Below are 17,982 nucleotides of genomic sequence, written 5' to 3'. Positions count from 1 at the left end.
CATACTTCATTTTCCAAAATATCTAATCTATATAAATAAAAATGTAAATGTTCGTTTGTTCAAAATCTTAAATCTCTGAAAGTTCTTCACCGATTGTTTTGAAATTTTGACACAACATTGCATTCGAATACATGTGCGTTTTTATATACCTTATACCTGCTATTATATAGATGTCACACCTGTGACAGGTAAAAAACATGCTTTTTTTTAAAAACACTACCATCTGTTGGACGTAAAAGCAACACACGATATACTAAATATTTTACAATTCCATTTCAATGTTTCTGATTTACGATCCATTTCTGATTTCCAAATTTCCAATTTTACAATTCCATTTCAATGTTGATAATGATTGAAGATTTGTGCTTAGAAATCATGAAAAAAAGTTCTCAATCAATTGGGAATTCCATCACCGAATCGATCTGCTGCTGCTTCGTTTGATGTAGAATTGCATCGTGAACAAAATTACAACACAGGTGATCTTTTGTCGTATGTGCAATCAAATATTCCTAAGCTAACACTTGAGCAAAAAGGCATTTACGATCAAATAATGCAAACTGTCAATAACGCAGTTGGAGAAATCTTCTTCTTAGATGCGCCAGGAGGAACTGGTAAAACGTTCCTAATTAGATTGATTCTGGCAGCAATTCGATCCCAAAATGACATAGCCTTAGCTCTTGCATCGTCCGTAATAGCTGCAACATTGCTACCAGGTGGAAGAACTGCTCATTCTGCTTTGAAATTGCCATTGAACATGCAATTCATTGAAACTCCCACGTGCAACATTTCCAAAGCATCCGGCATGGCAAAAGTATTGCAGAAATGCAAACTTATTGTTTGGGATGAATGCACAATGGCTCACAAAAAATTGCTCGAGGCTCTTGATCGATCATTGTAAGATTTACGTGAAAACATCAGACCATTTGGGAACGCATTAATATTGCTTGCAGGAGATTTCAGGCAAACATTACCTGTATTTCCTCAATCAACACCAGCGGACGAAATAAATGCTTGCCTGAAATAATCTACTTTGTGGCAACATGTAAAGACATTAAAATTAACTACAAATATGCATTTCCAGCTGCAAAATGATCGATCAGCTGAGATATTCTCACATCAATTGCTGGAAATTGGGAACAGAAAGGTGCCGGTTGATCTGACCTCAGGACGAATCTCATTGCCTCATAACTTCTGCAATTTAGTGACGTCAAAAGAAGAATTGGTTGAAAAAGTATTTCCCAATATTCAAACCAATTATAAGAATCACAACTGGCTGAGTGAACGAGCTATTCTTGCAGCCAACAACAAAGACATCTACGAACTTAACAATATTATTCAGTCTAACATTCAAAGTGAGGCAGTCACATACAAGTCTGTCGACACTGTTGTGGAAGCAGATGAAGCAGTTAATTATCCAACAGAATTTTTGAATTCACCTGATCTGCCAGGGATGCCACCGCATGTACTGCAATTGAAAATCGGCGTGCCAATTATCATGTTGCGAAATATCAACCAGCCAAAGCTTTGCAACGGCACGCGGCTTGCAGTAAAAAAGTTGATGAGCCATGTCGTAGAAGCAACAATCTTGACAGGACCTTTCAAAGGTGAAGATGTCCTCATTCCTCACATTCCTATGTTTCCAAAGGATATGCCATTTCAATTTAAGACATTGCAATTCCCAATTCAATTGGTGTTTGCAATCACCATCAACAAAGCTCAGGGCCAATCTTTAGAATTGTGCGGTTTAGATCTAGACACGGATTGCTTCTCACATGGACAATTATATGTTGCGTGTTCTAGAGTCAGCAAACCAGACAATCTCTATATCTGCACAGACAATGGAACAACAAAAAATATTGTATGCCCACAAGCATTGTGAAATTAAACATATTAGAAATGTGCGCTTTCTCTTTTCTTTCTTTTCCATTTAACCAGACTGAGCCACAGCAACGCATGGCCGGGTACAGCTAGTATAAAATAAAAATAATATATTTTAAATTAGAGAACTAAACTAAAAATTTCAAAAAATATGTAAATTAGTTTTTGTTAAAAGATGTATAAAGGAAAACAGAAGGCCTTCTTGAGCATATAATAATAACATATACTATAGGACAGGCATCAAATTGCTAGAAATGAAAAATATAGAACTAGGTCGGGAAGATGGCGACTGGCAGGAAGGTAGAGAGGGAGAGAGTGTGAGAGAGTGAGGGAGCCATAGAAGAGAGTGTAGATGTGTGTGGTGTGTGTGTGTATTTGCTAGGGACAGTTAGATTCTGCAGGTCCTCCAAAGGGCTGCCAAAACGGGCAGTCTTAGACGGCAGAGCCCCATGCACAAAGCAGACACTTCTGGGCGTCCGATGCGGGCATGGAGACCATGCCATCTTGAGAAACAGAGCTGCTTGAGACTATGATCCTGGCCTCAGAACCACCCAGTCGCATCTCAGATGCAAACCAGGACCCTGCAGCCACTGGGGACAGAGAACTGCGACCACAGCTTCAGACCAAGAGACAACAAGAATCCAGACATCCCAGCCACAGATTTCTGTGAGTCAAAGAGCTATCCCCCCTCCCCACAGGTTCGTGGATAGCGCCATACTAACTGATAGACCTGCCCCTCACCGCAGCACCCCTACGGGAATTAGAGCTTGGGAGTGCCCGCATGGGCTGCAGTGCTGCTACACTGGAATCTGCTCTCCACAACGCAATGGGGTGACCAAACCTGAAGCCCACGCAGGGCGGCAGTGCCACTTGACTTAGATTCTGGGCAAGCGCACACAGAAGTCTGTTTTCCACAGTGCAGTCACGCCACAGAGCTAATGTGCAACCCATTCCCCCATGGTGACCAGGACCCAGATTCTCCCAGCAAGAGGCAGCACTGAGCACCACTGACTTGACTCTGTTTCTTACTGTGTGCTCTGGGATCCCTGACTCACAGCGCATTCACACTAAGAGCCAGTGACTCCAATTCTTGGTGCATGCGCACATGGGGACACTGATTCTCACGAGAAGCCGCACAAGGCAACAGAGACTCTGATACTCAAATCTTGGTGTAAACACAGGGAAAGTTTGACTCCTGACATGCACTAGGGGTCTCATTTTCAGTACACGCCAACAGTGCGTTTCAGGCAGGGTCCCTGATTCTAGGTGAACACATGAGACCACACTGAATGCTGGTAACACTGACCCTGGGCTAGCCTGGTTCCCACAAACCCACGGCAGCCACACGTCCTAGTGTCAGAGCACTTCAGTGAAACTTGGGTGGTGCGAAGTTCCCACGGCACACAGCCCAGGTCCACGCAAATTGAAACTTGAACTTTCTGGTGATAGTCAGAATGGGGAGACGACATAATCCACAGAGGAAAGAAAATGAGGAATCGCCAAGAAAGGAAATTAGTGAAATTGAAGCATGCAACATGACCGAAAAAGAGTTCAGAGTAATGGTCGTGGAATTTATACATCGGATGGATGAGAAAATCAACAACTTATGCAAGAATCAGGAAGAAATGAAAAGTTATATAGCTACAATCAAAAACACCATGGAAAGTTTCAACAGTAGACTAGAAGATGCAGAGGACCGAATTAGTGAGTTAGAAGATCAGGTACAGAAATAAGCTCAATCTGAATAGCAATTGGAGAAAAAAATTTAAAAGCAGGAGGAAAGCCTAAGGGAGCTTTGGGACAACATGAAATTGAAGTAACATACGTGTAATAGGGCTGCCAGAAGGACAAGAAGAGCAGCAAGGATTAGAAAATCTATTTGAAGAAATTATGACAGAAAACTTCCCGGATATGGGGAAGAAAAAAGTTACACCAGTACAGAGAGTCCCAAGCAGGATCAACCCCAAAAGACTCACACCAAGACACGTCATAATTTCAATGGCAGATATAAATGACAAAGAGAGAATCTTAAAGGCGGCAAGAAAGAGACAGAGAGTTACCTACAAAGGAACACCCATCAGATTATCAAATCATTACTCAAAAGAAACACATCAAGCTATAAGGGAATGGAAGTAGGTATACAAAGTGTTGCAAAGCAAAGGACTGAATCCAAGAATACTCTATCCAGCAAGACTATCAATCAAAATTGAAGGGGAAATCAGGAGCTTAGGCTAAGGGAGTTTATCACCACCAAACCAGCAATGCAAGAAATGCTAAAGGGAATACTGTAAAAAGAAGAAATAAGCAGGTAAGAAGGAACTCAGACATAAAAATAGATATGACTACAAACAAATACCTTTCAGTAATAACTTTAAACATAAACAGACTAAATGCTCCAATCAAAAGACATTGAGTGGCTGAATGGATAAAAAAATCATGACCCATATATATGCTGTCTACACGAGACCCACCTCAGAACAAGAGACTCACTCAGATTGAAAGTGAAGGGATGGAAAAATATCATTCAGGCAAATGGAAATGAAAAAAAAGCTGGGGTAGCAATACTTATATCTGACAAAATAGACCTCAAAGTAAATGCCATAACAAGAGATAAGAAAGGTCACTTTATAATACTAAAGGGATCGATACAAAAGAGGATATAACCCTGATAAACATATATGCACCCAACGCAGGAGCACCCAAATACATAACAAAACTCCTGGAAGATATCAAGGGAGAGATGAACAACAATACAATTATAGTAGAGGACTTTAATACACCACTGACATCAATGGATAAGTCCTCTAGACAAAAAATCAGCAAAGACACAGCAATCCTAAATGACTCACTAGATCAGATGGACTTAACTGACATCTTCTGAACATTTCACCCCAAAGCCACAGAATATACGTTCTTCTCAAGTGCACATGAGACATTTTAAAAAATAGACCACATATTGTGTCACAAGCAAAGTCTCCCCAAATTCAAGAAGATTGAAATCATACCAAGCATCTTCTCAGACCACAATGCCATAAAATTAGAAATAAATTACAATAAAAACAATCCAAAACTCTCAAACACTTAGAAGCTGAATAGCATGCTATTAAATAATGACTGAATTACCAATGAGATCAAAGAAGAAATTAAAAGCATCCTGGAAACTAATGACAACAAAAACACAATAATCCACAATCTATGGGACACAATGAAAGCAGTCCTGAGAGGGAAGTTTATAGCTCTACAGGCCTAACTCAAAAAAACAAGAAAAAATGGTAGTAAATCATCTAATTCTACAACTCAAAGAATAGAAAGACAGCAACAAGAAAGGCCCAGAGTGAGTAAAAGGAAGGAGATAATAAAGATCAGAGCAGAAATAAATGACATAGGGACCAAAAAAAAAAAAAAAATACAAAAGATCAATGAAACCAAGAGCTGGTTCTTTGAAAAGATAAACAAGATTGATGAACCTCTAGCCAGGCTCACCAAGAAGCAAAAAGAGAGGACTCAAATAAACAAAATCAGAAATGAGAAGGCGAAATAACAACAGACCCCACAGAAATACAAAGGATTGTTAAAAAAAACACTATGAACAACTGTACTCCAACAAATTAGATAACCTGGAGGAAATGGACATATTCCTAGAAAAATACAACCTTCCACAACTCAATCAGGAAGATTCTAAAAATCTCAATAGGCTGATAACTATGGAAGAAATTGAAGCAGTCATCAAAAAGCTCCCAGCAAACAAAAGCCTGGGGCCAGATGGCCTCACAGGGGAGTTATACCAAACATTCAAAGAAGAACTAAAACCTATCCTCTTCAGACTATTCCAAAAAAATTCAAGAGGAAGGAACACTTCCAAGCTCATTCTATAAAGCCAGCATCACCCTAATACCAAAACCAGATAAAGACAACACAATGAAAGAGAATTATAGGCCAATATCCCTCATGAACATAGATGCCAAAATCCTCAGCAAAATTCTATCAAATCAGATCCAGCAATACATCAGAAAGATCATACACCATGACCAAGTAGGATTTATCCCAGGAATGCAAGAATGGTACAATATCCGCAAATTAATAAATGTGCTACATCACATAAACAAATTGAGAGATAAAAATCACATAATCATATCAATTGATGCAGAAAAAGCATTTGACAAAATCCAACACCTCTTCTTGATAAAAACTCTCAGCAAGGTGGGAATAGAGGCATCATAGCTCTACATAATAAAAGCCATATATGAAAAACCCACAGCCAACATCATACTCAATGGACAAAGACTAAAACCATTTCCCCTATGAACAGGAACAAGACAGGGATGCTCACTCTCACCACTCTTGTTCAACATAGTACTGGAAGTATTAGCCACTGCAATCAGACAAGAAGAAGAAATAAAAGGCATCCAAATTGGAAAAAAGAAGTAAAACTGTCCTTATTTGCAGATGACATGATATTGTACATAGAAAACCCTAAAGACTCCATGAAAAAATTATTAGACTTAATTAATGAATTTGGCAAAGTAGCAGGATACAAAATTAATGCCAAGAAATCTATGGCATTTCTTTACACCAATAGTGAACTTATAGAAAGAGAGACTAAAAAAGCAATCCCATTTACCATCGCACCAGAAAAATTAAGATACCTAGGAATAAACTTAACTAAGGAGGTAAAAGACCTATATGTGAAAAACACTAGGACACTGAAAAAATAGAGGAAGACATAAATAGATGGAAGAACCTACCATGTTCATGGATTGGTAGAATCAACATCATCAAAATGTCCATACTACCCAAAGCAATCTACGGATTCAATGCAATCCCCATTAAAATACCAATGGCATATTTCACAGACCTATAATGAACTTTCCAAAAATTCATCTGGAATAAAAAAAGACCCCAAATAGCTGCAGCAATCCTGAGAAAGAAGAACAAAGTAGGTGGGATCTCAATAGCAGATATCAAGCTGTATTACAAAGCCACTGTTCTTAAAACAGCCTGGTACTGGCACAAGAACAGACATATAGATCAATGGTATAGAATAGAGAATCCAGAAATCGACCCAAACCACTCTATGCCCAATTAATATTTGACAAAGGAGGCATGAATATAAAATGGAGTCAAGACAGTCTCTTCAACAAATGGTGTTGGGAAAATTGGACAGATACATGAAAAAAAATGAAACTAGACCACCAACTTACACCATACACAAAAATAAACTCAAAATGGATAAAAGACTTAAACATAAGACAGGAAACCATAAAAATACTATAGGAATCAACAGGCAGTGAAATCTAAGACATATGCCGAAGGAACTTCTTCACTGATACTGCTCCTAGGGCCATGGAAACTAAAGAGAAAATAAACAAATGGGACTACATCAAAATAAAAAGCTTTTGCACAGCAAAAGAAACCATCAACAAAACAACACGAAAGCCCACTGCATGGGAGAACATATTTGCCAATGTCATCACCGATAAGGTTTTAATCTCCAACATTTACAGGGAACTTATACAACTTAACAAAAGGAAGATAAACAATCCAATCAAAAAATGGGCAACGGACCGAAATAGACACTTTTTGAAGGAGGACGGAAGGAAGGCCAAGAAACATATGAAAACATGCTCAAAGTCACTAATTATCCGAGAGATGCAAATCAAAACAATAATGAGGTACCATATCACACCTGCCAGAATGTCTATCATCAACAAATCAACAAATGACAAGTGTTGGCGAGGATGCGGAGAAAAAGGAACCCTTTTGCACTGCTGGTGGGACTGCAGGCTGGTGTAGCCACTGTGGAGAACAGTATGGAGTTTCCTCAAAAAACTAAAAATGGAACTCCCATTTGACCCAGTGATCCCACTTCTAGGAATATATCCCAAGAAACTAGAAACACCAATCAGAAACTAGAAACACCAATCAGAAACTAGAAACACCAATCAGAAACACCAAACTAGAACATCCTATGTTCATAGCAGCACAATTCACCATAGTTAAGATTTGGAAACAGCCTAAGTGCCCATCAGCAGATGAGTGGATTAAAAAACTTTGGTACATCTACACAATGGAATACTACGCTGCAGAAAAAAAAGAAGGAGTTCTTACCATTTTCAACAGCATGGATGGAACCGGAGAGCGTTATGCTAAGTGAAATAAGCCAGTCAGAGAAAGATAAATACCACATGATCTCACTCATTTGTGGAATATAATGAACAACATAAACTGATGAACAGGGACAGATCCAGAGACAGAGAAGCATTGATCAGACTGTCAAACCTCAGAGGAAGATAGGAGAGGGTGGGTGAAAGGAGGAGAGATCAATCAAAGGACTTGTATGCATGCATATAAGCCTAACCAATGGACACGGACACCAGGGGGATGAGGGCATGGGGGGGGGGGGTTGGGAGGTTAATGGAGGGATTAGGACACATATGTAATACCTTAATCAATAAAGAAATTAAAAAAAAAGAATTACGACTTAAGATATTTCACTAAGAAGCCATGGTAAAATAAAGCATTCAAAGGAAAAAAAAAAGAAAAATATAGAACTAGTTTAGGGATAGCAAACAGACCAATGAGATAGAATAGATAAGGCAGAGAACAATCTGTTTCTGTGTGAGATTTTTATATGATAAATGTTAAAAAACATATAGATAACTTTAGTATATGTTATTGGGGAATTTCATAGTGAAAAAAATAAGCTGGATTTCTACCTTTTACTATATGCAACGTTGGTTTCATGAGTGAAGTAAATTTGTGTACTATAAACGGAGAAATACAATTAACTAAAATTTCTGAAAGTATAAAAATAGAGGAAAATGCAACTAGTCACAAAGTGTAAAAGGTTATATATAGTTGATGCTTTGCAAATGCTAAAGGGTTATATAAACCTTATATATTTCAGTTTAATAATCTGTTTGGGCCTTAAAAATCTTCACTACTATTTTTCTTTCAAAAAAGGAGAAAATATTTTCCGCTGTAAGTTCATAAAGTCTAACATAATATCATTTTTATTGTTAAATAATACCATTTTGTAGCTTAGTTATTTAAAAAAATCAATACTTATATTTATTTACTGTGCTATTTCACATTTAAATTCAATTCTCTGAAGAAAAAAAAAATGGAACCATGAATAGTCATCATTATATACAGGGTGGGACAAAAGTAGGTTTACAGTTGTGAGTTTGTGAAAGTTTATTCTTTTTTTAAATATATATTTTATTGATTTTTTACAGAAAGGAAGAGAGAGGGATAGAGAGTTAGAAATATCGATGAGAGAGAAACATCGATCAGCTGCCTACTGCACACCCCCTACTGGGAATGTGCCCACAATCAAGGTACATGCCCTTGACCGGAATCGAACCAGGGACCCTTGAGTCCGCAGGCCAATGCTCTATCCACTGAGGCAAACTGGTTTCAGCGTGAAAGTTTATTCTTGCATATTATTTTGTAATTGCTGCATTATTTTCCATATGAACAACTGTAAGCTACTTTTGCCCCACCCTGTATTAAGGATAAATAATTTGCAGCAAAACAATACTTTTTAGAGATACTTAGTAATATTTCTAGCTTAAATTATTTTCAGTTCACTTCTATTTTCTTGGCTAAGATATAGTCATTTCTTTTCTTCAAATGAATGTACAAACATGATTACTAAAGTTAAAAGGAAAAATAATTATTTTAGAACCATAACCACAATTTACATTATACAAGTTTTCAGTTCTTTCTTTCCACTAATGACTTCTATATAAGCCCAGAATGAAGGAATATTTAGTATTACTACTAAAAATCAAATGATTTGTAATTACTAGAAAAGATTTGGAAAAGTAATAAAATTTATGTCTCAAATAAGTTTTGAATTTTTTTCAAAAAAATCTTTAAACTTATGCCATATAGGCATTCTTTTGTACTATTTCACATTTTAAAAAGTAATTTATTGATTTTTTTAGAGAGCAAGAAGGAAGAAGAAACATGTATGTGAGAGTATAGCATCAATCAGCTGTCTCCTGCCTCCTGCATGCCCCCTGCCAGCGATTGAACCCACAACTTGGGCATGTGCCCTGACCTGAAATTGAACCAGCAACCTCTTGTTACACTGAAAGACACACACAAAAAAAACTGAGTCACACTTGCCAGGGCCCTACAGCCATTTTTTAATACTTTTAAAAGATTTATCCTCACATTTTTAAAAAAAGCAATTATCTTTATTGTTGAAATTATTACATATGTCGCCATGACTCCTTCCCGCCCTCCTTGACTCCCTCCAACCTGCTCTTGTCCTTTCCCCCTTCAGGCCTTCACCTCACTATTTTCTGTGCCCATGGGATATGCATATAAGTTCTTTGGTTGATCTCTTCCTGCCAACTCCCCCTCCCCTTTCTCTTTAAGATTTGTCATTCTGTTCCCTGCTTCCATGTTTCTAGATCTAATTTGTTCATCAGTTTATTTTATTCATTAGATCCCACATATGAGTGAGATCATGTGATAGTTATCTTTCTCTGACTGGCTTATTTCACTTAGCATAATACTCTCCAGGTACCTCCATGCTGTTTCAAAGGATAAGAGATCTTTCTTTTATACTGCTGCATACATCGCTTCTCGGCCTTTTGGCTAAGATCAAGTGTATACTGCTGCATGGTATTCCATGGTGTAAATATATCACAGCTTTTTTTATCCACTCATCTACTGATGGGCTGTTTCCAGATCTTAGCTATTGTATATTGCGCTGCTATGAACATAGGGGTGCATACACTCATTCTGATTGTTGTTTCCAGTTCTAGTATCTGTACCTAGAAGTGGGATCACTGGGTCAAATGGCAGTTCCATTTTTAATTTTTTGAGGAAACTCCATATTTTTCCCATAATGATCCTCACACTTTTAATTTCTTTAAAATAACACAAAGCAAAATAATAGAATTAGAATAAATGCATTATTATTCTAAGGTATTTTAGGACAGAATTAGTGAGAAATAAATCCACATAAACATCATATTGAGGTAACTTCTTTTTCATTTTTGTCTTAATTTAAAAAATATTTTATTTCACTCTGCATTGGGTGTATTTATTAGAATAAAATCTATGTTTTCTTTTGCTTCATTAAATAAGAGAATGCTGGTAACTGATAATAAAGTAATGCTCAAGCCCAGTGAATCATCACATGCTTCTTACTGGGAAAGTTATTGATCAGAATTCTTGTACTAATTTTTCTAATTAAAAGTGTCTCTTCAAGTTGTATCAATTTTAAAATAAAGATTTTATCAGTTTCTCAATAATATTTGTGTTTCATTCTGGACACTGAGCTTCACAAAACTCAGATATAACTTCTCAAGGAGAGAGTATAATACATAAATGATTGATTCTTGAAAAAGTTTTTGAGTATATAAAAATATTTTTGAAAGAATAACAGTAATATTTTTGTGAAAAACAAATGCACATTTTGAGAAGCACTTGGAAAGACTTCTTCTTATTACAAATCTTAGATATAATAAAGAATATATACAATATCTGAATTACAAGGTAAGCATCCCATAAGAGCTACATAGACATTAATAAGATTTGTTTGGAAAAAGAGAGAGAGAAAGGATCCAATCAGAAATTCAGAAATGTGTTTTTAATAAATCAAATTTATTAATTTTAGTAATTACCATTTCAACAACAGAAATCAATATATTGAAAAATATATATATTTAAAATAGAACGTGTGTCTTTAAAGTATTTATCTTCCCTAAGGCATCCAATAAATATCAAGTATTTACTTGAGGTTTTTCATAGACTTCTGGCCTTAATACATTTCCACTATGAGGTTAATACAAGTTCAAAATTTCAACCAACCTCTTCTCTAGGGCTTTCTAACTTCCCTCAATCTTTCTCATACAGCTATTGCCATTTATGATCATAAGAAAGAGTTCAGGAAATTTTTAAGTACTAACTATCTGCCTATTGCAAATCAGTCACAATGTTCCATGCAGAACAGACAGAAGGGGCCCAGAGCCAGAAAATTCTGACATTTAAAAGGTCCTGACACTATTCAGAGACTCGTACCAGTTATAAGACCAGGATAGTTCACTCTCACAATGGGGTTATTATGTAGCTGTGCACAGCTCTGGTTCCGAATATTTCCTCTTTGACAGCATGACTTGAAAGGTTAGGAGTTTGACACTAGATTTTCACCCTATACTTTGAAATGGACACTTCAGCCACTTATGATTATTCATTAGAAAATTTTTTATATTATTAGGAAGACATGTCTCCTGATTAAAAATAGCTTGAGAAACAGATTATTAAATAGTGTGTCTACTAACAATGTCATTCTTGTTATTCATTTTTAAAATCCATGTAATGGAGTACTATAAAATAGAGTGTATCTGTCTAAAACTATTTATGTGATATGTAAGGGGTTTAAATAATTTATCTAATTAGAACAATTCAACTATGAAAACTGCAAATAAGAGAAATGAACTAGCCAGGACCTACAGGAAATGCATAATAAGAATACAGAGCTGTCCCAAAGAATCTTAGTGCAGAGATCCAGACCTCAAAACTGGATTAGGCTATGACCTCATATGATAATTTCTATCATCTCAGTTATTAAATACTGAAATTTGGACCCAGTCTCTGGTTCTGTAAGTCATAGTCCAGTGCTCATTCCACTGATTAATCTGAAAGCAATCACAAGGCTCATGGGTGTTGTATGTAGCTAAAATATGTAGCTCCTAAGTAGCCCTTTCAATATTTTTTTCCTTTAGAGTTAAGCTTTTATCCAAAGAATATGCACTCATATCAAGAAATCCAGAAAGACAGTGGTGGATTTAATGCCCTTAAATAGCAATTACTAAGACCACTTTGAATATGAAGTAGTATCATATTTCCTTATATGAGTTTTGTGTGGAAAAATCATATCCACAGTTAGCCACAATGTTTGCTGCCCCGTGTGTAGGTCATTGGCTCAGGAAGACACCAGAGTGCTGCATAATCCACACTGGAGAAGAATGACAGTACTCATTTGGTAGGAGCTCCTCAACATTAGATGACAAATGTCTATAGTTGTGATGGCTGAAAGCTCTGCTGTTTCTAAATGCCTAACTCATTCCTGTTCTATGGAGAACATGTGATGAATTGGAAGTAACTATGTAATGAGTATATTGCAGGCATTGTGTTTTCTGAATAAAAAAATAAGTAGGTGACAAATACTCATTTCAATAAATTCTAACAAGTGAAAGTTCTGTTTAACATTTCATATAAGTGTTTCACCTTTCTCTGGTCAACCTGATTTGCACTGAAGATAGGGGCAGAAAAACTAGAGGTTCCAAGTGTTAGAGGAATTTTTGAAAAATTGATGTTATTTTCACAAACTTCTATAAATATGCTGAAAGAGAGAGAGAGAGAAGAGAGAGAGAGAGAGAGAGAGCAGGAAATAACACTTTTCCTTAATTTCACCAGATAAGAGTAAATACTCTCATGTCCTGTAATGGGATGTTCTCTATAGCACTTTTTTATTTGCTATCTTATGGTATTTACTTTAAATATACTTTATTTTAACTCACTTTTCCTATGAACTCTATAATTTTTATGTAAAAAATGAGACTTAATATTCTTTGTAACTTCTGCAGTACTTAACTCACTGTAGATGTTCAGAAAATGGTGCCATTGAATATTTCATGGGTTGTCATGCAGAGCCCAAATGGATTTGCTGTTGCAACAAGGGGAAAGAACAGAGCAGAGCTTGACAGCAGAACCAAGGGCATGGAATTCAGATTACAAAAGGGTCCATCCCTCTACCTCTGCAGTAAACTATTGGTGGAGCAAAAATTGTGCAGACTGCGAAGGAAGAAGGGGCATGCTTCAGAAAACTTGCTATACTGGGGACAATTAATTTTACTTGAAAAATAAATAGAAGTACATTGTCTGCTTTTTTTTTCCCTTTTGGAAACATGTAGTAGCAAATCTTTTTTACATGTGATTCTACAGTTGCCTTAACATAAGGGCTAAAACATGCCTACAAGTCCCTAACATAAAATTGTAAAGAATGGGTAATCAGTAAGTTTTGCTTATATGTGAGAAGGTAGGATATTGATAGGGAAGAAGAACAAAAAACAACAGAGACCAAAGATCCTAAATGGATTTTGAGAAGATATCACATGCAGTGTATTTACGTATTTCTTAGAAAAAAACACAAAAGTCTAGTTTGCTCAATCTGCGGCTGAACTTAGTCTACTGGTATCTAATGTGCGCTTTCTTTTCTGCCTGAAAAGTCAATTTTCTTTTCATTTAGAAAACAGGTTGGCTAAAGGTACAGGGAATTGCAGATACACAGGATATATTGAAAATGGGGTTTATTAACTTCACTTTTTTTTTTTTACTAGAAAGCCTTTCTACTCTTGCAAAAAATAATAAAAGCCAATACATAACTTTGGAAGCCCCTCATTTGTCTCAGAGGCAAATTGAGTTTGGTACTGGAAAATGTTTCTGGAATGCATTCAGTCTCTCCATTTCTTATGCTTTCATCTGCAAATGTGAGATAGTTTAATATATCAACTAAATCTAATAGTAGATCATATGTATATGTTTTAAAATTTGATGCCATTTTATTTTATAATCGCAGGTATGTGAATCATGATTATCCATGGGTAAAGGAAACCGCAGAAGGTGGTTTAACTGAAAGGAAATTATTTTTTGTAGTTATATTTTATTCCACTAACATGTCTGATAACTTTACTGATTTTTTTTTCTTTACTGATTAAGGTATTATATATGTGTCCTTATTTCCCCATTGCCCGCCCCCCCCCCCCCACTCATGCCTCACCCCCCGGGTGTCTGTGTCCATTGGTTAGGCTTATATGCATGCATACAAGTCCTTTGGTTGATCTATTCCCCTTACCCCCACCCTCCGCTACCTTCCCTCTGAGATTTGATGGTCTGATCGATGCTTCTCTGTCTCTGGATCTGTTTTTGTTCATCAGTTTATGTTGTTCATTATATTCCACAAATGAGTGAGATCATGTGATATTTATCTTTCTCTGACTGGCTGACTGAAACACTGGACCTTACTTCTCTGAAGTTTGAACTCTATTACCTGAAGGGCATTGTTTTGTAAAGCGAACTAGTGTATTCTCTTTCGATTTGAAAACATAAAAGCAGCATTGAGAAATACTGAAATCATAGACATATTATTCAAAAATGACACTAAACTTATTTAAGCAAATTGGGTGATAATTTAAGGAATTATTTTTTTTTCCATTTGTCTCATCTGTTCTTTTCTTCCAGTCCTGCCTTCTTTTGAATTATAAAGGTGAGTCACTTTTTAAAAATTTCACATTATCTCCTGTATTGGATATATATATATATATTTTAGCAAGAAACTAAAAATAGTCCAAGTTTGGAGTGATGAGACGAAAGGGCATTGATTCAAAACCTGAAGTCAATCTTAAAGCTGAGAAAGGCAAGGAAAGGGATTCTTTCCTCAGAGGCTTTAGAAGAAGTGAGGCATACTGACACTTGAAGCCCTCAATGACTCATTTTGTACTTCTAACTTCCAGAGCTCTGAGAGGATAAAAGTTTTGAAGCCTCTAAGTTTGTGATAATGGGTGATAGCCACAGTAATAATGAGAGGCTTCACTTGAAACGCAGGCAGATAGGGCAGGTCCAGTGGAAACGAAGGCAGGTGGGACATAGGCAGGGGCAGACACAGCAGTTTAAGCAGCCTGATCACAGAAACCAACCAAACAGAAATAATAAAATGTTTCTGGACTCAAAGCAGGAGGCATGGGAAACCAAGGGAGGGCCTGCAACAATAAGGTGTATTGACACATGGAAACAAAGTTCAGCATAGGGACAGAGAAAGAACACATAGAAACCGGGAAAGTTCAGGTCTGTTGCTGGGCAAGAACAATGAGGGAACCAATCAGGTGACAACACAGGTAGACATAGAGCAGGGTTGTAGCAAACATATACCCCTGGACTACAAGGCCTAATGGGGGCAGCCCATTATTGGGCCCCCTCCCCTTGCAGGGAGTCTGAATCTGCTTGCAATAAACTTTCCACACTTTTGCTTAAATCTTCTGGTCCATAGAGCTCATTCTACAGTGTCGCGAGACATGATCCCGGGAAACACCTGGGCTCACTGTTCTGGTCATCAATAAAGCAATACAACGAGTAAAGACTTTCCCGTATTTTAACCTTTTCACAACTTCCTCTCTCCTCTCTAAACCAACCCTAATATTATAAGAAGTTGGGTGATACCATTACTAAAAGATCTAAGAAGAAACTAGCTGGCAAATGTCAGGCTCACACTCAATGTAGGTATGTTTGTTTTCAGAAATCTTAATATGAAATAGCTTAAATTCAAATAATACACCAAAGTTTGCATTTGAAATCATCATTATAAAAGTGCTCTCATCTTTATTTTGTTTTTTAAATTCTCACTCAAGGATATTTTTCCATTGATTTTTAGAGAGAGTAGAAGAGAGTGGGAAAGAGAGAGAAATATCAATGTGAGAGAAACACATCAATTGGTTGTCTCCTGCATGAGGCCCGACTAGGGCCTGGGCTGGGGAGGAGCTTGCAACCAAGGTATGTGCCCTTGACCAGAAGAGAACCCAGGACACTGTGGTCAGCAGGCCACCGCTCTACCCACTGAGCCAAACTGGCAAGGGCTGCTCTCACTTTTTGAGACAGCATGGATGGACCTGGAGAATATTATGCTAAGTAAAATAAGCTCGTCAGAGAAAGATAAGTACTATATGATTAATTTATATGTGAAATCTAATGAATAAGATGAACTAACAAACAAAATAGGAACAGACTGAGAGCTGTCAGAGTGGAGAGGGGTTGGGAAATGAGTGAAAAAGGCAAAGGGATTCAGCAAAGAAAACAAAAAGCCTCATAACCACAGAAAACGGTATGTGGTTAACAAAAGAAAAGTGGGGTGGGGAAGGTAAAAAGCGGTAAGGAGGGGATAAATGGAGATAGAAGGACACTTGACTTTGAGTAGTGAACACAATACAATGTACTGATTGTGAATTATAGAATAGTACACCTGAATCTACATAATTTTATTAACCAATGCCACCCCGATCAATTCAATATTTTTAAACTGCTCTCACAACTTCCTGATTCTAAAGGTAATATTTAAAGCTCCAAGTGTCTCTTGAATAATATGATGAGCAGATATTAAGATACATATGTGCTATGTAGCATACATGAGTAAATGAAAAAAGACCCATTCAAACTCTTCTCTAACCATGAAAGGAGACTCTCAAAACCTCTAAGGTAAAATGTAACACCTAAAATGAGGAGCTATTAAATAGAATTTAGTTCTTGTTTCTTCTTTTTCATTTCAGCTTCAGGTTCTTGCTTTTGATTAGACCCACAAGAGTCCTCTAGACTATTTATGTGTGTTTGTTTGTTTTCTTCTGTGCACTTGATTTACTCCTTAGTGTCTCTGATTGGGAACTTTAATTTCTAGAGTATATGTCTCCCTTTTATTTTTAATTTATCCATTATTTTAATAATAATCAGTCTCCTTCCCTCCCCCCAAAAAAAATACGTATTTTCTGAACTATTACCTGCCTACCTCACCAATAGGTCAAAGTTTGTACTTTGCCATTACATCATTGCTGCTCCTATGTTCCAAGGTGGTCTCGAGTCAGAAACAAGATTAATGTGTATAGTAGCCCTCATTTATCCTTTTCTCTGAATTAATGCAATTATTCTCCAATATCTATTGCCAGCTTGAACATGCAGAAATCCATCATTTAGCCAAAAATAAATAATGTTTATATAATTAATTTTTTAGGCAAATGCAACTTTAAATGTTATTCACTGAAAATATGTCATAAGAAATTTGTGCCACGAACCTCAGGGCATTGTTTATACTTACAAAGCAGAGATTCTCTTTCATTGTGGCTTGGTGTTACATCTCAAGACTAGTCGATCTTCTTCCTCAAAAAACAAAACATAACAAAGCAAACAGACAAACAACAACAACAACAACAATAACACCTCAAATCACCAAAACAGAATTCATCCCTGTGGCCATAGAAAGAGTCAAGATTTTCTTCCACATTTAAAATTCAGGAGGGACACCTTCAGAGCCTTCCACAT

The sequence above is a fragment of the Eptesicus fuscus genome, chromosome 3 (genome assembly GCF_027574615.1).
Source record: "Eptesicus fuscus isolate TK198812 chromosome 3, DD_ASM_mEF_20220401, whole genome shotgun sequence".
Lineage (NCBI taxonomy): Eukaryota > Metazoa > Chordata > Mammalia > Chiroptera > Vespertilionidae > Eptesicus > Eptesicus fuscus.
This window is presented reverse-complemented; position numbering follows the sequence as displayed.